The following is a 14,757-nucleotide window of genomic DNA, read 5'->3' on the forward strand; positions in this document are numbered from 1 at the left end:
GGTAGTCTCCCAGCAGACGCTCGACCTAGGCGTTCATCTTCACCTCGGGGCTGGTCGATAAGTGGGTACTTGGTGAGGTTGAGGTTTGTGTGTGTGTGAGAGAGAGAGAGAGAGAGAGAGAGAGAGAGAGAGAGAGAGAGAGAGAGAGAGAGAGAGAGAGAGAGAGAGAGAGAGAGAGAGAGAGAGAGAGAGAGAGACAACACTGTCTACTGGCAATCTATCTCAGGGAAACTTTCAGCACATCTCCCCTCGCTCACATCCTTCAAGCGTATGTCTCTTAACCCTTTCAGCCCGGCTGTATCACCTATGATTCTCCTCACCTCTCTCTCTCTCTCTCTCTCTCTCTCTCTCTCTCTCTCTCTCTCTCTCTCTCTCTCTCTCTCTCTCTCTCTCTCTCTCTCCAATAAGGTGGTTAAAAGGGAGGAAGAAGAGATGTGTGAAAGGGGTGGGGGGTGGTAAGGGATGGTCTGAAATGAGAGAGAGGTGTGTTGCGTTAGGTGTGTAATGTATGTGGGTCACATTCTGGAAGCGTGTTGTCTCTCTCTCTCTCTCTCTCTCTCTCTCTCTCTCTCACTCCAGGCTCGCAATCACTAACGTCTCCTCCACAATTTCGTGTGAGTCCCGTGTTCTCTTAACAATCGCACGTCCATCCTCTCGTTTTCTTCCTCACTAATGGACTCCTCACTCCACACTCTGGGGGTAGGAGGAAGGCTCCCACCCCACCTCACTCCACACTCTGGGGGTAGGAGGAAGGCAGTTCGTACCCGGTGTCACTCCAGGCTCTGGGGGGCAAGAGGGAAAGTCCGCACTTTGATTCACTCCAGACTCTGGGGGGGCAAGAGGAAAGTCGGCACCTCGTCTCACTCCAGACTCTGGAGGCAGAAGGAAGGCGACCCGCAACCTATCTCTCACTCCAGACTCTGGGTGGGTGGGGCAGGAGGAAGACGGCCTGCAATCGATCTCACCCCAGAGTTTTACCCCCAGACTCTTGGGGCAGGAGGAAGGCGGCCCACGATCCATTTCACTCTGGGGGTGCAGGAAAGAAAGAAAGATACCCCGTACCCCGTCTCACCCCAAACTCTTCGGGCGCAGGAGGGAAGGAGGGAGAGAGGGAAGGGAGGGCAGCCTCGCACAACATCTCACCCCAAACTCTTGGGGCGCAGGAGGGAGGGAGGGAGCGAGGGAAGGGCAGCCCCGCACATCATCTCACCCCACTTGGGGCGCAGGAGGGAGGAAGGAAGGTGCGCAGCCCCGCGCACATCGTCTCACAGACCACGGTGGTCACGTTAATATCAACCCTTACCGGACCTCAATATGTCGCCCGGCAACATCATGTCCTTGTATTGATTATTGATGCCGCCCAGGCATCCCCCAATACCCAGCTCATATCATTAGATGCCATGCCGGCATGTTCACGACTATATTGTTCGTCCGCAGCTCTGGGTACACGGCGGTAAAGGGTCTCATGTGACAATTACGACCACAGGAGTACGAGATGTTGATGTTTTGCTGCCTTCTCTATCTATCTACTTATCTATCTGTCTATCTACCTATCTACTTATCTATCTATCTACCTATCTATCTATCAATCGATCTATCTATCTATCTATCTATCTATCTATCTATCTATCTATATATATATATATATATATATATATATATATATATATATATATATATATATATATATATATATATATATATATATATAGTGTTTTTTTTTCATACTATTCACCATTTCCCGCGTTAGCGAGGTAGCGTTAAGAACAGAGGACTGAGCCTTTGAGGGAATATCCTCACTTGGCCCCCTTCTCTGTTCCTTCTTTTGGAAAATTAAAAACGAGAGGGGAGGATTTCCAGCCACCCGCTCCCTCCCCTGTTAGTCGCCTTCTACGACACGCAGGGAATACGTGGAAAGTATTCTTTCTCCCCTACCCACAGGGATATATATATATATATATATATATATATATATATATATATATATATATATATATATATATATACATATCGTCGAGGCTCAAAACGTTGTCGGCTCAAACAAAAGGTTGAATTTCAATATCGCAGCGGTAGCAGTGGCGCCGGGCGACGGCATTGGAATTTACAATATCGCTGATACAGAAAATCCCGATCGTGTGTCAATAACAGCAGATCGCTCGCCCTCGCTCGCCCAAGCCGACGCAACACTATCTCCTCTCCAGCCTCTCTCCCCAAGGATGCTGGCATCACCATCACCTTCAACAGCATCCCTCCCAAAACCTGTCGACCTCCACAGCACCGTCGCCAACACCACTGGAAGTCGTCCCTCTATGGACATGATCTTCGTACCAGAACACCTCCACCAAGAGACCTTCTTTAACCCGGCGATCTACGTGAACGTGAAACACGACGACCAACAAAGATTCGAACGGAAGGTATTAAGTGAAGAGCAACAGTGGAAGTGATCTGTTGACTGTGGTAACTGGTTGTTTGGCCTATACCCTGTCGTCTCCAGGAATACTACTGCCTTCATTTATTTCAGGATAACCAACTGGTTATGTTCCTACTAACATGGCTGACTGAGAGAGGATATTGCGGTATGATTATCTTCCGTTGACAAGCATAAGCCCATTGGCCACCATTGAATTGGTCACGATAGGTAAATATGTCTTTAGTATTTAGCTTATAGTGGAGATACGATAAGCTGTCTCCTTCCTTCCTTCCTTCCTTCCTAAGGTGTTCTCTTTGCCATGACTTGATAAGGTTACCATCCTATGTCAATTTCCGTCATTACTCTAACCTTCTGTACTTTTCATCACTTAGGATCTGATTCTAATGATCATAGAGCGTGAAGCCCTTAACATCTGACGTACCACAATATGGGTCATAAGAGTCTGTCTGATACGGGCCATAAGAATCTGTCTGCAGAGAATGCGAACTCGATCCCTTATAATATCCATTTCAAAGTAAGTCAAAGAGGGTCGGATTCAACACACCAAAGTGCGATTGATCGTTCTATTTTCTCGTCATTGTTGCCTATTGGCAGCCAGGGTCAGTCGAGGACGGCAATTTTATCTGGTACTACCAGTCGATAAAACTTGAACACATTCTGTTGGTGAGGATGATTCTAAGACCACGTATAGCTCTTTGGTGGCTGGAGTGTGGAGTAAATACTTCAGTTCCACTATTATGTAGTCAGAAACATCAGTTCTGCTCTATTCTACTATGTTGTCTTTCATTCATAATTAATGGGACTTCACAATACATTCTTACACACACACACACGTGTGTGTGTGTGTGTATATATATACATATATATATATATATATATATATATATATATATATATATATATATATATATATATATATATATATATATATATATATATATATATATATACAGTATTAGCCAATTCGAGCACTAACTCACTCAAATCGAGATGTCTGTATCCCCACAGAAATCTACCACCAGCATTTAAACACACTTAAACGATTCCAACCCGCATCCCACCACCACCACCGCCCTTGAACTCTCAAATGCACCCAGCCAACAGGACACCAGCCATGTTGAATATGCCACACTCGACGCACAAATAGCCTTCTCTTCCCACACCACAAGCATCATCACAAAGGCAATGATCCCAAAAACACTTACTGGTACTAGATTTGCACAAGATGAAGAATTCCTTTCTATCTTTTTTTACACACCAAGTTCATCTTCTCCAACCTAAACCACTTTATCACTTCTCATCCCCATCTACCTTAGCATAAGTATATACACGAAAACTACAAACCACAGGAAGAGAAGACTCGAACCCAGGCAAAAAAGAATACGTCCAGTACAATCTGACGTCATCATGTTGGGCACACATGTATTTGGCAGAGGCATTTAAACCCGCCCCACTCAGACCCACGCCATATCGCATATACGAAACCCCAGTAGAACTAAAAAAAAGAACCTACATGTAAATTCACCTGTGAATTAGAAGACAATTCCATAAAAAAAAACAAGAAAAAATGAAAATGAAAAAAAAGAAACTAGTGACGAGAGAGAGAGAGAGAGAGAGAGAGAGAGAGAGAGAGAGAGAGAGAGAGAGAGAGAGAGAGAGAGAGAGAGAGAGAGAGAGAGAGAGAGAGAGAGAGAGAGAGAGAGAGAGGCAGGACAAAGCACTGTTTCCCTATTTCCCTTCCCCCCGCTAGAATCTATATTTTAATCCATTCTGAATATCGTTGTGGAAGTTTAATTTCAGATAAGCAAACAAAGACATTAGGGTCTTATATACGAGCCATAACTGTGAGGGTTGGAGGTCTTACATCCGCCAGCCCTTCAACACTTGATGCTCTCTAATTGTTGTCTGTGACACTACCAAATATATCTCTGGCCTGATAAGAATCTGGTTAATATATATGGATTGAGGCTGGCTGATATCCCTCGATATATATATATATATATATATATATATATATATATATATATATATATATATATATATATATATATATATATATATATATATATATATATATATATATATGTTTGAAGGAATAGTAGTTCCAACAATGTTGTATGGTTGCGAGGCGTGGGCTATGGATAGAGTTGTGCGTAGGAGGATGGATGTGCTGGAAATGAGATGTTTGAGGACAATGTGTGGTGTGAGGTGGTTTGATCGAGTAAGTAACGTAAGGGTAAGAGAGATGTGTGGAAATAAAAAGAGCGTGGTTGAGAGAGCAGAAGAGGGTGTTTTGAAATGGTTTGGGCACATGGAGAGAATGAGTGAGGAAAGATTGACCAAGAGGATATATGTGTCGGAGGTGGAGGGAACGAGGAGAAGAGGGAGACCAAATTGGAGGTGGAAAGATGGAGTGAAAAAGATTTTGTGTGATCGGGGCCTGAACATGCAGGAGGGTGAAAGGAGGGCAAGGAATAGAGTGAATTGGAGCGATGTGGTATACAGGGGTTGACGTGCTGTCAGTGGATTGAATCAAGGCATGTGAAGCGTCTGGGGTAAACCATGGAAAGCTGTGTAGGTATGTATATTTGCGTGTGTGGACGTGTGTATGTACATGTGTATGGGGGGGGTTGGGTCATTTCTTTCGTCTGTTTCCTTGCGCTACCTCGCAAACGCGGGAGACAGCGACAAAGTATAAAAAAAAAAAAAAAAAAAAAAAAAAATATAAATATATATATATATATATATATATATATATATATATATATATATATATATATATATATATATATATATATATATATATATATATATTATCCCTGGGGATAGGGGAGAAAGAATACTTCCCACGTATTTCCTGCGTGTCGTAGAAGGTGACCAAAAGGAGAGGGAGCAGGGGGCTGGAAATCCTTCCCTCTCGTTTGTAATTTTCCAAAAGAAGGAACAGAGAAGGCGGCCAAGTGAGGATATTCCCTTAAAGGCTCAGTCCTCTGTCCTTAACGTCACCTGGCTAACGCGGAAAATGGCGAATAGTATGATATATATATATATATATATATATATATATATATATATATATATATATATATATATATATATATATATATATATATATATATATATATATATAGATATAGTTGTAATGAGACGGCATTGTGAAGGGCCTGAACTGCCCGTGCCATCTCAGCATACATCAAAAGACAAGTATATTAATCAACAATTACCTCTCACAATACCCTCCCTGTATTACCACCAGCACTACCTCTTCCTGTGCAGGTAAGGTGTGGCCTCCTAACCAGAGCATAGCGGAACAACAGAGCGAGGGGGCAACACGCTGGCTGGAGCTCTGAGTTCGGACTCAATCGTGAGGAAGGATGTCTCAGATATGTTGGTGTTCACTGGGCGGGCAAGACGCTGGGATAATTACCCTCCGCTTATTATCATAATTTCGCCTTTAATTAACATCTACCTACGGTTATTGCCTTGAATTTACTTAATTAGATCTATTCTCTGTAATGGTTCCGGTTCATCACGTACGGCTCGAGAATGGATGTGAACGAAGGAGGCCGTAGCTTGGACTGTTCCCGGCGCTACCTCACGAATACGAGAAACGGCGGCGAACAAGTATAGAAAAAGTCAATTACTGCAGAGGCATCTGTAATGACCTTTTTATATAACGAACATCCTCCTATTGGCTTATATGTAATGCGCTTAAGTGGACGTAAATGACCTTATCAAATTGCATCGAGAGTGTTTCAATGGAACTTCAGGGATATACGTAGATATTCCACTGTATGTATGTACACTCGGTCTCCGGTCAGTGGCCTGGGTCTTCTGTCTGTCAGAATGTTAGACAGTGATGACTTGCTCCCCTGTCTGTCCAGTAGGTCAGACTCTCATGGCCTGTTCCTATGTCTATCAGTTGGTGAAATACGGATGACCCACTCTCCCCTTTGTGTCAGTAGGTCAAACGCTAATGACCTATTCTCCTGTCTGTCAATAAGTCAAACACAGATGACCTGCTTCCCTGAACATCTACTGTGTACGCTTTAAGGGAACAGTTTGACCAGGTTTCAGTCGACTTCAGATCTTGGAAGCTATTGACATAGACGTTTGAAAATCCACGTCTAAACCAACAAATCATAGGTGTACAGAGAAAACATTGAAATAGGATCATAATATATTCCTTACCTGGTGTGGCTGCTAGACACTCTTATAGGTAAACACTGGAGCTTCAGCTACTGTTGCAAGGAAGACATAGTACGTGGTGAAGGTCCCACAACAGCCTACGCTTCGATATGATAAACAAGAACAAAATAATTGAATACAGGCTTTACTTACGATCTCGTTTTACAGGTGTGTGTGTATATATGGCGGGGAGGGGATGCTGCCATACCTGAAACACAAGATGGAGACATTGGAAGAGGTGTAGTGTGTGTGTGTGTATACGAAGATGATCACCGCTTACCCAAGCTGTCTAAGGACACCTGACTCTCACCTCCTCACCTCACCCAACACACACCAGCCGTTGCGCATGACCCTAGCCACCAACAGAGCGTCTGTCAATCTTCAGCAGGATATCTATCTCGGAATCGAGGAGAAACTCAACTGAGAGCAAAAAAAGTTCAGTTCTCTCAAGAATAATGTAAACTCAACAGTTCCTGTAGATGCCTCAGGAATGACGTGAAATGTTGGAACGTGGAATGTGAAACTCTAGTGGCATGATGGGTGTAGCACAGACTGCAACAAGGAAGAATGAGTGCAGGAGGTTAAATTTACAGCATCCCAAACAAGACGAAGACACATTTAAGGAAAACTGATACGTCAGAAGAGATTAGTATGAGCAGAAGAAAGTTTGGTCTTTGGTGGTGATGATGATGATGATGATGATATATATATATATATATATATATATATATATATATATATATATATATATATATATATATATATATATATATATATATATATATATATATATATATATATATATATACATATGTGTGTGTGTGTGTGTGTGTGTGTAGGGGAGACACAAGAGAGAACTATAACAGTCAGTTGATATACAACGAAGAGAGGTAGCTAGGACGCCATTTGGTAAATATGCGCTTGTCCAAGACATTATACATACATACATACATATATATATATATATATATATATATATATATATATATATATATATATATATATATATATATATATATATATATATATTGAACTCACTGCGGTAGAGTCAACGTAACATTCCTCATGCTTTGCAATAGGAGCTTTTAACATAATGAGCTTCTTCATCACAATTATGAACGTCATTATCATAACAACAACCATTACACCAGTCTTCATACCTTACTGCCAACGTAACTTTCTTGTGTTCCAGTGGAGCAGCCGACCACACCAAAAGTTAGACGTGTGAAATACGAGCGGTATATCTTCCATTATCTTTTTTTTTTTCCTCCCTTACCCCCACCACCTCAGTGTTGAGGGAGGTGGTACTACATCCTCCTGCCCACACTGACTGAGCAAGACCCACGCCCGGTGTCTGGGTACTGTGAGCCAGGCACCCACCTGTGGTCGGGAGGGCAGGTACATAAGACAGCTCCCTGGGTCAAAAGGAGTGACGTTTAAGAGCCACTGATGTGCTGCCTTCCTACACAGCTGTTTGTAATATATAATGAGAAAGACAGAGGCAGATTCATATATATATATATATATATATATATATATATATATATATATATATATTTCTGTTTATCCCTGGGGATAGGGGAGAAAGAATACTTCCCACGTATTCCCTGCGTGTCGTAGAAGGCGACTAAAAGGGGAGGGAGCGGGTGGCTGGAAATCCTCCCCTCTCGTTTTTTTTTTTAATTTTCCAAAAGAAGGAACAGAGAAGGGGGCCAGGTGAGGATTTTCCCTCTAAGGCCCAGTCCTCTGTTCTTAACGCTACCTCGCAAATGCGGGAAATGGCGAATCGTATGAGAAAAAAAGAAAAAAAAATATATTTCTGTTTCCTTGCGAAGGATACAGAATAAAGAAATGGCCCAACTCCACCACATACACATGTATATACATAAACGCCCACACACACACGGACATATACTTACCTATACATTTCAACGTATACATATATATACACACACAGACATATACATACGTACACATCCATACTTGCTGCCTTCATCCGTTCCCGTCGCCACCCCTCCACACATAAAATGGCACCTCCCTCTCCCCCCGCATGTGTGCGAGGTAGCGCTAGAAAAGACGACAAAGGCCACATTCATTCACCTCAGTCTCTAGCTGTCATGTGCAATGCACCGAAACCACAGCTCCCTTTACGCATCCAGGCCCTACAAAACCTTTCCATGGTCTACCCCAGACGCTTCAAATACCCTTGTACAATCCAGTGACAGCACGTCGACCTCGGTATACCACATCGATCCAATTCACTCTATTTCTAGCACACCTTTCACTCTCTTGTAAGTTCAGGCCCCGATCACTCAAAATCTTTTTCACTCCAACCTTCCACCTCCAATTTGGTCTCCCACTTCTCCTCGTTCCCTCCACCTCTAACACATATATCCTCTTTGTCAATCTTCCTCCACTCATTCTCTTCATGGGCCCAAACCATTTCAATACACCCTCTTCTACTCTCTCAACCACACTCTGTTTACTACCACACATATCTCTTACCCTTTTATCACTTACACGATCAAACCACGGGGATATGAAAAACAATAAGTTCCTAAGTGCACTTTCGTGTAATAATCACATCATTAGGGGAGATATAAGAAAGAAATATAACAATCAGTTGATGTACAACGAAGAGACGTAGCTAGGACACACACACACACACACACACACACACACACACACACACACACACACACACACACACACACCAGCCTGATCCATCAGCTGTGGTGTGTTCTGTGATCCTCCGTCATGCCTGTGATCACCCCGGCAGCTTCCCTCTTGAGACAACTTGAAAGCGACGCCATAAATACACGAACGGTGGAGGGAGGCGAACATGTAAGATGGTGCGTAAGGAATTCCCGAGTGCACAGATATCTTACCCTCTCACACCTTCTGAAGTTACATCCGGGAAAAAGAATGACGTTTTAATGAAAGACAAACACGTCGTGTTGTGTCACCATCATAAGTATAAATGAAGTTTGCTTTTGGTAATGTGAGCTGCAATTAGGAAAGCAGGCTGGAGGCAAACGGAATTACCACCAGCATTTAGTGCCAAAAAATTTACGTCGACCATATGTAACCTCCAGAATCTTTCACGCAAACTGTAATTATCTCTTGTGTTTGCAGTTGTAATTTTCGTCGTGGTTTTGCCTTTACGAAAACCTGGTGTATTATTAGTGTGTTTACATGAACACAGTGGGACATGCAACTTCTCCTTAACTGACGTTTGTTACAGACTAAATGTATGTGAGGGCCTTGTCCCTCCCTCCTCACACATCCCCAGGCGTTCTTCCTTCAGGGAAACTCATCTCCTGAAAGCTACAACGTACCCTAAGTGTGGCCGGGAACGATCTGGAAATTTGTGCGTTTACTGTAATAAAAGATGAGAGGCGTGATCTCTCCCTCGGCGGAGCGTGGGCGACAGAGAGAGAGACGCACTTCCTCTCTAACTCTCGACTTGATTGCGAATTATAGATCAAGTTGATTGTACGTTTTGTCCCTGAGAGACTGACGACAACCCGGAGCCAAGAGCGGGAACAGAGAGGGTCGTAATGCCCCAGGGGCACACAACACAGCGTCCTATCCCTCAACCACCTCATTGTATCCATCAAGTGAGGAGGATATTTTTCGGCCCAGCCATCATTATCAACACTGAGGTGGAGCTATTGTGTGGGAGGCAACATTCAAGTAATGGGGCTTGAGGTCTGTGTGAATGAACCCACGAAGTCTTGAGATCGAAATGAAAGAACATGAGAAGCCTTTCAACAAAGCAGAACAAGAGCTATTATGACATCTTCCTGTATTGCGGTTTGTCATCTATAATGCTGAGATTTCTATACGTGGACTGAAAAAGCAACATAAGAATCGATACAGTGAGGACGTCTGTCAGTTTACTAAGTGTGAAAACAAAAGGATAAACCATTTCTATGTCGCACTGAATAAGGAAACTAAAGTTCATGAGCAAAATATATCATTAATGGGATAGCCTGGATTTGATTAGGGGGCCTCAGCTGCCCGTGCCGTCTCAGCTAACATAGAGAAAAGAAATACAGGATTCCAGTCTCTTTGAGTCATATTCATCCTGCCAGTGAATGTTTACATACGTACTCAAGATAATCAACGGATCGTACAACAGAAAGCAGAAGAGGCAAGCACATGTGTCTGTTAAAGCAGCGTCCTTCAATACAGTGACTGAAACGAAATCTGATCAACATTTAAGATCATCTGTTCTTACGAATATTATCATATTTCTCAATGATCATTATGAGTATTATTGTGGTTCTTAATTATCGTTATGACTATCATTACCATTACTAATCATCACTTTCATTTACCATCATTACGTACATCTTTAAAAAAGTTAGCTACTGTTTGCAGATCACTTTATAGCTAGATAAGCCAGACAAATCATGGTTCAAGACTCTAATGGCACCCACTAGACACAACCTTCGCTCGCTACAAGTCTCAGAAACCATCAGGTAAAGGAAGGTGAATGAAACAGTACACGTACACACACACATGTGTGTGTGTTGTGTGTTATGAAGGCGTCAGGTTGGGGTAGAGCACAGGTACCCTGAGCTAAGGACGCTCAGGTCACCTTCAGCTCCTGTAATGACATCCTCACACATGTCTAGTTCAACTCTCGTGTGTCGAATGGACTAGAGTAATAGCCTGGATGAAGGCCAGAGGCGTCCACACCATCAGTATCACATTAGGGGCAAAAATGGAGTAAAATTTCTTCGGTTATCACCAAGAAGTAGTAGAGTGCTTTACCTATGAACTTATACTACGAGAAATGCTACACATCACTGGGTTCTGAGTGCTGGGGGAGGCGGTACACACGTGTTGTACATGTGGTCATCTGTACGTTAAGGCATGAACCTTCTAATCATGTTCTTGATTCCCTTTCGTCTCAGAACACTTTACTGGATCCCATCTTAGACGGTTTGACTCCTTGATAACCATGTTTTCTGAGTCTCATTCTATATCTAATTATTGGTTCTTACGCGAAAGAAGGAGTTTTTTCTCTTCATTTAAGTCTACGTTGATGATATGCCTCCTCAAACAGACTTTTATTGCGTCAAGTACATTGCGTTATTTTCTCTCTCTCTCTCTCTCTCTCTCTCTCTCTCTCTCTCTCTCTCTCTCTCTCTCTCTCTCTCTCTACTTGTGTGTGTGTGTGTGTGTGAGTGTGTGTGTGTGTGTGTGTGTAATTACCGATTCGTCAGAGGATGTGATCAGGTCACCCTTCACTCTTCTCTCTTCCAAGGTGGGGAAATTCAAAGCCTTTTAGCCTTTCCCCTCTGAATCGTTCCATTTGCACAATGAATGGCATGAATTTTACTCTCCGTACATTGCTCTTTCCTTCAGACAATTTGGAATATTCTTTCTTTTCATCGCTCCCTTTTTTTCGTCCGTCTGAATCATTTCTCGATCTTTTCATTCCACCTAGATAAAAAAAAAACCCATGTCTGATGTTCATTACGGATCACTTCTTCGTCCAATGGGACTCACTCAACACCACACCACATCCCTCAACCCTGACACATTCTCTGTGGACTTCTTCCCGCTCGCGTCGATACAGTCAAGCCACAGTCGCTTCATAGAGTTTGCTACATGCCATGCCCAGCCCAGACCTCACAGACGCCCTGAGAAATGTCTGTGGTTATCTCTGCTCATGAACAGACCTGAGGGGTAAGTTTTCATTGGTATAGGATACATGATTACACACACACACACACACACACATACACACACACATATATATATATACACACACATACACACATAAACTTACACAGGCACACAAAAATAAAATATCCTGAGTGGCGAAATGGTAATTGTGGACAGCACATGAAAGTGTAGAATGTATGAGGGAGAAAGTGCAAGAGGTAGGGACCCACGAGTGTAGAACTCCCCTCCCACTGCAATGCAAATAAGCAATTACACACACTAACACACCCAAACAACATTACGCCACGCCTAAAACTGTCTCAAAATCAGAAAATGGGAAATGTCGGCAGTGTGTATGTGTATCATAAATTCTCGTTTTCTTTGACAGTTCTATGACGTCACTCATTCCCTCAGTTGCTAGAGTAGTTGTATCAAAATTGCCATGACGATTGTTAAGAAAAGGAACTAATTATAGCTCATTCTTATCCAATAATCACTTTTACATTATGATAATAGTTCTATATTTTCATTCAAATGACGAAACAAGTTTACAGTATGAATGTAAATGAAAAACTATTCTAATCTCACGATTTTGTGTTGATAATTTACGTAAAAGTTCTACTGATTCACGAGACGATGCAGTCTTAAACAAGTTCATGGTCTATCCATGAAAAAAAAAAAGAATTAGACAGCTTAAGTAAAATTCATTCAGACATCTACCGTTGCAAGAAGATCCACAAAGACTTTAAGAAGATTGAACCTAAAGCATTTTGGACCTTCCTGTCCTGTGACTACAAGGTAATAATCAGACATCATGAAATACTCTGATTGCCCAGATTTAATGTGCGCTGACCGGGACAGACGCTGGCAAAGTTGAGATCATTAATTGGCAATCAAACGTGAGGCAATCAGGGAGTGTGTGTGGGGGGCCAAACTTCCTTAACCATGGGCTAACTTCCTCAATGGAACTAATGATCATAAGTAATTATCGACCGACAGCTCTGTCGCCTCAGCTGAATGGACTCATCTGGACCACAGGGTTATAAACTAAGACGGAATGACCGCCATGTTGAGGAGGAAGAAGAGGTGGCGCGGGAGGAACCGCTGGTAAGGGAGGAGTCACAGGCAACTGCGGGAGGAGGTGCTGGTAGGGGAGGAGTCACAGGTAACTGTGGGAGGAGGTGCTGGTAGGGGAGGAGTCACAACCAACTGTGGGAGGAGGTGCTGGTAGGGGAGGAGTCACAACCAACTGTGGGAGGAGGTGCTGGTAGGGGAGGAGTCACAAGCAACTGTGGGAGGAGGTGCTGGTAGGGGAGGAGTCACAACCAACTGTGGGAGGAGGTGCTGGTAGGGGAGGAGTCACAAGCAACTGCGGGAGGAGGTGCTGGTAGGAGAGGAGTCACAACCAACTGTGGGAGGAGGTGCTGGTAGGGGAGGAGTCACAGGTAACTGTGGGAGGAGGTGCTGGTAGGGGAGGAGTCACAGGTAACTGTGGGAGGAGGTGCTGGTAGGGGAGGAGTCACAGGTAACTGTGGGAGGAGTTGCTGGTAGGGGAGGAGTCACAGGTAACTGTGGGAGGAGGTGCTGGTAGGGGAGGAGTCACAGGTAACTGTGGGAGGAGGTGCTGGTAGGGGAGGAGTCACAGGTAACTGTGGGAGGAGGTGCTAGTAGGGGAGGAGTCACAAGCAACTGTGGGAGGAGGTGCTGGTAGGGGAGGAGTCACAGGTAACTGTGGGAGGAGGTGCTGGTAGGGGAGGAGTCACAGGTAACTGTGGGAGGAGGTGCTGGTAGGGGAGGAGTCACAAGCAACTGTGGGAGGAGGTGCTGGTAGGGGAGGAGTCACAAGCAACTGCGGGAGGAGGTGCTGGTAGGGGAGGAGTCACAAGCAACTGTGGGAGGAGGTGCTGGTAGGGGAGGAGTCACAAGCAACTGTGGGAGGAGGTGCTGGTAGGGGAGGAGTCACAGGTAACTGTGGGAGGAGGTGCTGGTAGGGGAGGAGTCACAAGCAACTGTGGGAGGAGTTGCTGGTAGGGGAGGAGTCACAAGTAACTGCGGGAGGAGGTTGTAATGAGGTTAGTTTAGATGGAGAGAGGAGAGAGAGAGAGAGAGAGAGAGAGAGAGAGAGAGAGAGAGAGAGAGAGAGAGAGAGAGAGAGAGAGAGAGAGAGAGAGAGAGAGAGAGAGAGAGAGAGAGAGAGAGTTTTTGCCATCTAGGCAGAGGCAGCGCGTAGCAGTCACCGTAGTTAAGAACAAAATAAGAGGTATGTTGACGCGTTGTCAAATGTTATGTGTGAGATGGAGAGAGAGAGAGAGAGAGAGAGAGAGAGAGAGAGAGAGAGAGAGAGAGAGAGAGAGAGAGAGAGAGAGAGAGAGAGAGAGAGAGAGAGAGAGAGAGAGAGTGTGTGTACAATGCTATCAACGAGGCATGCATTTGTGCAAAAAACAACCCGATCTTAA

The sequence above is a fragment of the Panulirus ornatus genome, chromosome 20 (genome assembly GCF_036320965.1).
Source record: "Panulirus ornatus isolate Po-2019 chromosome 20, ASM3632096v1, whole genome shotgun sequence".
Lineage (NCBI taxonomy): Eukaryota > Metazoa > Arthropoda > Malacostraca > Decapoda > Palinuridae > Panulirus > Panulirus ornatus.